At 59.5% G+C, this 6,000-nt stretch overlaps 1 protein-coding gene across 1 annotated transcript in view; it reads left to right on the top strand.

Moving 5' to 3' along the window:
* Positions 1-6,000, top strand: part of Delta (neurogenic locus protein delta) — a 33,904-nt gene that overhangs the window by 3,253 nt on the left and 24,651 nt on the right. The window contains exon 2 of the mRNA XM_025299558.1: positions 1,495-1,552. The gene's annotated coding sequence lies outside the window, so the exon portion shown is untranslated. The remainder of the gene's footprint in view (positions 1-1,494; positions 1,553-6,000) is intronic.

Raw genomic sequence — 6,000 nt, 5'->3', positions numbered from 1 at the left:
GGCCGCATAAATTTCAATGTGCGAAATGGCACTCGCGGGGGATTACCGGCGACCCGCTCGCTGCAACTCGGGCGAAACTGGAATGGCGCGACACACGCGCCGGATATAAACATTTATTATTCTCTCTGTGCAGCGAGTACTAACGAGGTCGTGTACAGTGCCGTCCCGACTCCCACCTGCCCCTCGCTTCCACCCTGCTCCCTCGTTCTCCGTCGCACTGTGTTTACGTACTTGTTCCGTGTGTGTGTGACGTCGGTAATTAAACGATGCATTATCACTGCGCGCACGGCGCGTACTTATTAACGCGATGACAACGCGTGTGCCTGTGCTCGCCATCGTCGCCATCGTCGTCGTCGTCGTGATTCCGGAGTGTGTCGGTGCCGGTGCCGGTGCCGGTGCTTACGTGCGGTTTCACGGCGACATACGGGATTTACGAGCTGCCGTTTCGGGTATCTAGTCTCCTTCGACTTATATCGCGCGGAACGGCCGCCCGTGATGGGTTTCCTGCACTTCCTCTCATCTAGGGATTCCTCGGTTTCGCTGTGCAGTGGATTTTCTTGCCCTCCGGAGGGCCGGAGGAAGGGAGGGTTGCCCGTAATCGCGGCGGCGGAACAGGTGAGCGCATTTTCGTGGTGGCGGCGGCGGTCGAATTCTCGCACGATTGGCGAATTCGGAACGTAGAACTTAATCGCGCGGACGCGATTCCGACGGAGGATACGAGCTGCGAGCGGAGACCGCCGCGCCGCGGCGATGGGACCTCCGCACGTGCGCTTTCCGAGGAGCTTACACGTGAAACCGTCGTAAATCGGGGGGGGGAGGGGGAGGGGGCGACAGATCGAATCGGCCGCGCGCTGACGTGCCGCAGATGGCGGCGTTCCAGCGCCATGTTTGCGTAATCGCTCGGCCATCCGCAGTTAGCTTTCGCTTTAGCGAGGGCTGCACTTCGCACGTGCACCTTAATGCGACGCGTGATTTATACCGCAGCGGGGCGGGGGGGAGAGTCAACTCTCTCTCTCTCCGTGGAGGCGAGCTTCCGACGAGCACGTTTCTCCCTTTGCTCCAAAGGGGGGTAATATTCGCGTGGCGCGCGTGTCTGCCTGCGCCCCTCTCGCCCCCCTTTGACCTCTTTCAACGCGTTGACGCGTAAGGGCGTTCCTCCTCCCTCGCTCGCTTCTTCACGCTTCGCGTTCATAGACAGCGACAGGTGCGTATGTGCGCGAGTACGCAGCAGCGCCCCTCACGCTTCCCGCGACGCGCGTAGGAAAGAGACCACCCCTCGCCCTCCGCGCGATCGCGATCGCGATCGCGGAGCCCGGCGCGGAAGTCTCGAGTGGTTGGAGGAAAAAAGTTTTTCCGGAATTTCTCGGCAGCAAGCCGAGCCCCCGCTGCTCTCACCGCGCGCGCGCGGATGACGCGCGAGGGCGCGTCGGGCGAATTGACCGTTGATTATTACGCTCTCGAGTGAGGCTGACACTGTTATTTTTCTGTTCGCAGGGTACCTTCTCGCTGATAGTGGAGGCTTATCACGACGCAAACACCACACAATCGACCGGTGAGTACGCCACGCGCGCCTACGCTTCGCCTCTGTGCTCTCATCTGCCCGCTTTAATGCACACACATTTCTGTTGCCTCGCTGGCCGTGCCTACGTTGTTTATCACGCTTGGCCACGGCTGGAGCTTTCGCGCTCGCGCACGGTGCTCATAAAAAGCGCCATGACGAAGGATTATCGTAAAATTAGTCCCGAGGGCCGTTGATACGCGCGCGTTTTTCAGACGGTCGGGAGGCAGGAAGATTGTCGGAAGGTTGCTCGCTCGATTGTGTGGGCATGTGTGGTCCAGCTGGCCCGTGAGAAAGAGAGGGAGAGGGAGAGAGAGAGACGCGTGCGATGTCTCGTGTGACGTGGTGGGCCAGTCAAGAGGGCACTTCCGGTCTCGTTCTAGGCGTGACACTATCCAGAAACGACGCATCCTTCGGCGATCCCCCTTCTCTTCCTCTTCCTCCACCACCTCTTCATCCTTCTCCATCTCCTTTTCCTCGACTACTTTGTCGACTGCTTCTTGATCCTTGTCCCTTTAAAGCTCCCCGAGAGTCATAAACCTGGGGAGCGATGGGCGGGAGGAGGGAGCGGATCGATTTCTCTCGAGCGCCGTGCTGAGCTATCTATCGAAGCTTTCCGTGTTCGATTAGGGAGTAAACGACGGTAACGATATGCAATCTCAAATATTGATACGTCTAATAAAAAGTATAAAATACGAAAAAGAGAATCACCCTGTTGTGCATGTAAAAATATACAGGTTATATTAAATATAAAAAGATGCGGTATTATATTCAGAGAGAGAGAGAGAGAGAGAGAGAGAGAGAGAGAGAGAGAGAAAGAGAGAGAGAGAGCGAGAGAGAGCGAAAACAGTGTGAACGCTCGTTTACGTCGCAACTTTGTCGCGCGTTTCGCGGCGACACACTTGATTTCTTCGGTTTCACCGAGTCCACGGTGAAGCGTAGCAATTTGCGAAACCTTTTCGATTTCACGTGTGTCCGCAGGACGGTAAATCTTACGACGGCGACAGCGGCGGCGACGACGACCTGCCGTTGTTCCGCGAACAATCGTCGCGTTTTCATTGTTCTATTCAGCCTCTATTGCCTCTGGCCGTTCCTCTCGTTAGCAACCGTGTTATTACAGCAACGCGTCTCCGTTGTGTCATAGCGCTGTGTCTGCCAGGAGTTGGCTCGGCGCGGGAGAGAGGAAAGTGAGAGCAAGGAGAGGAGAGACGGATACCGGGCGTCGGCGGCGGCGGCGGCGGCGGCGGCACTAGTGTTTCCTTCCTGTGTAACCGTAGTACACCCATCTTCCACCGCACTGTAGTAACACGACACCGAGTATATACGGGCGCATCCAATGTATCTAACTCGAGTCTAACCTGACCCGTCGCGTCAATTGTAGCCGAGTTTAGCGGCTCGTTCGTCGACGACCAAGTGGAATTTCGGCCGAGTTCGGCCGCGTAAACGTGCGCTTTCGTTCGAAAGAAGCGGATCGCGCGCTGTCTGTGACCTCGACTTGACCGCTCTTCCATTCAATCAGCATGAAGAGGAGAGAGAGAGAGAGAGAGAGAAAGAGAGAGAGAGAGAGAGAGAGAGAGAGAGAGACACCTTCGCGGAGCTCTCTGCCCATTCCGATCCAATCGCGGCCAATTGCGGCCCGGATTCCGCACGCGTCGCTTTTCGACGGGCCTCTCTCGTTGGCGAACGGCAACGGCGACGGCGACGGCTCGAGGCGCACAATGTGTAAAGTAAAAATCGCGCACACATGCGAGCGCTCTCGCGGTCAAAGCCGCGCGAGAACGGTTCTCCGTATGCGCTCGCGCGCGCAGGTAGCACACGCATCCGCTTTTTCTGTTCACTCTCGAGACCGGCTTGAAAACGGGCTAAGAAGAGCGAGACCGCTTAATTCCTTCCTCGTGAGGGCCCGGCGGGGCCGTCGAGCCGGCCGGGGCCGGAGCCGGGGCCGGGGCCCCGGTAATTAGAATCGGCCGACGGGAGAGAGCGGAAGCTGCATACGCGGCCTCTCGCGGGCCCTCATGCGTGTCACACGTACACGCACACGCGTGCGTGTCGCGCCGTCGCTCGCATCACCTATGCGGCTTGGCCGCCGCCGCCGTCGTCGGCGACGGCGGCGGCGGCGGCCGAGGCCAATTAACCGAATTTAACTGTTTCGGCGCCACGCGGCGCCGACTTCGTTCGATCTCACTGCTGGCCGTTACTCATCCCGCTTTTCGTCTTTCGCGTGCTTTCCCCGGAGGAGGAAGCCGCGCACGTCCGCCGGCGCGAGTTTTGCATACGGAGCCTCGCGGAGGTTTACAGGTCGATTCACACGCGCGTACGTTCCTCGGGTCGGAAGGCTTCGCGACGGAGAGAGGCGTCCAACGGTTGAAAGAAACGTCTGATGAAACGCTGCTGTCAACGAGCTTTCGCTCGGCGTAGCGACGTTCAAAGTCGCGGCAAAACGGCGGCCGCGCGCGGCGCCCGGTGTCTTCTGGTTTTCTGGCTTTTATCGCCGTTGCTTTTGCGCGCGTTGCTTATCTTACACTCCGCTCTCGCGCGGGCCGCCTGCGATTCTTTTCCTGGCGCGCGGATGTTGTGTGTGAAATCATCGGCGTATCGTAATCTGTCGCTGCTGCTCCGACGCGTCTTCCTCGGTCTGAGACTTTCACCTGCGAGCGAGGTTCCGACTCCGGCTCCGGCTCCGGTTTTCCCACACGACCATCGGACCGATTTTCATGACGGCTGAAATTTTGCACGAAATGCGACAGCGACGAGCGCGCGCGCGCGCGCGCGCTCGATGATTCTTCATACGCGTCGCGAATCCGAGCGCTCCTCTCGAAGACGCACACGTGCAGCACAGAGCAGCGCGCGAATACCGCATATCCGGATACACGGCGATCTGGAGCCGGGCTTTATCGCGGATACGACGTCGCTTACATTGTGCCGCTCCGACTACCGTGCTCCGAGCACAATATAATATACCCACAACGCAACGGCGAAACGAGCCCTTTATTGCCGCGCTGCTCGGATGCTGCTTCCTTTCTCAGGCGAGCACCTCCTCCTCCCCCGCCCTCTCCGTCGCCCTCCCGCTCGCTCGCGTCTCCTTCCCTTTCGGCCGACCCTCTTCCTCCTCGCCGCCGTCGCCGTCGCCGCCGCCGCCGCCGCCGCCCACCAGCACTCGCGCTCTCCGCGCGCGCCTACGGTGGTGCGTATGCACGCTCGCGCTCGCCACGCCGCTGCACGCGTCACGCCGCTGCACCTGCGCTCGGATCACGCGCCGTATTTGTTCCCTCTCGCCTCCTCTCGTCGCGCGTGTCGCGCGAAAATTTCGTGGGAACTCGCTCGCCGCGCCGTTAATTGCGCCGCCGCGCCGCGCCGTTGTTGGTCTCGCGCGCGCGGCTTTCCTCAAGGACGACCGGAGGAGCCTACATGGCCGCGCGCGCGCGCGCGCGCGCGGCACTCTCTCGAGGTGTGTTCTTTTTAGCTCGACTAGGCGCTCAAACTTGGTTCCTCGCGCTCGCGCGAGCTGTCGCTGCGAATTTATACTCGCTCGTTTCTCTCCTCAACGGCGAAAAGTCTCAATCTCAGCTGGCTCAGCTGAGAGCTGAGACGCAGGCGTTCCTTGACGTCCGACGCGTCTCGGATCCTCCTCGGCTTCGCCGGCTGACGATTAACTCGCGAGCGTTCGTTTCGTTTGGTCGTTGATTTATTTAGCCTGCGTGTCGACGCCGCCGATCGCCGGGCGAGACACGTGCTCGCGCGGGGGAAATGGCGACGGGTCACAAAGTGCTCGCACGCGCGGAAAGATAAGAAGGTAGGAGGACGCTTGAGTACGAGTAGGAAAGAGGAAAACAAAAGAGTACCCCGGCCGCGCTCCGCGCGGACTCCAGTCCTTTTTCCGTTCCGGTGTAATTTTATTCCCGTCCCGGTGCGCGGCGTTATTTATAAATCTCGGCGCGCAAGGCAGCTGTGCGTTTGTCGCGCCCGAACGATGATACACGTGTTGATAAAAGCGCGCCCGATGCGGCGCCGATCGATCCTCCCCTCGCGCCCCTCGCCTCTGCCTCTGCTCTGATGTGTCGCGCTGAGCCCGCGATGTGGCATTATTATTACGCGAACCAGTTTCCTTTGTCGCGCTAATGACGCCGCTCACCGACTCTCATCCGCCGCGGTTCTCTCGCTGCGCCTGTCGGTTGTTGCTCGTTTTGGTAAGGCCGATCGGATTACTCTACTCTTCCTTTCCTTCATTCATCCGCCACGTAGTAGCGCCACAGAGGCACCGGGGAGCCGGAGGAGAAGGAGGACGCGAGAGAGGGACGGAGAGGAGGAAGTCTTTCTCTCGTCCGCTCGCTCTCGGTGAAGCAACTGCGCTATTATGAGATACGCGTTATGGGATAACACGCGCGGTAAAGTATTAAATAGAGATCGCGATATTCCCGGCCGAGGTACTGTTAAACGCCTCC

Source organism: Harpegnathos saltator, unplaced genomic scaffold (assembly GCF_003227715.2).
Source record: "Harpegnathos saltator strain DR-91 unplaced genomic scaffold, Hsal_v8.6 scaffold284, whole genome shotgun sequence".
Lineage (NCBI taxonomy): Eukaryota > Metazoa > Arthropoda > Insecta > Hymenoptera > Formicidae > Harpegnathos > Harpegnathos saltator.
Note: the sequence above shows the minus strand (reverse complement) of the source record. Positions and strands in the feature narration are given on the sequence as shown.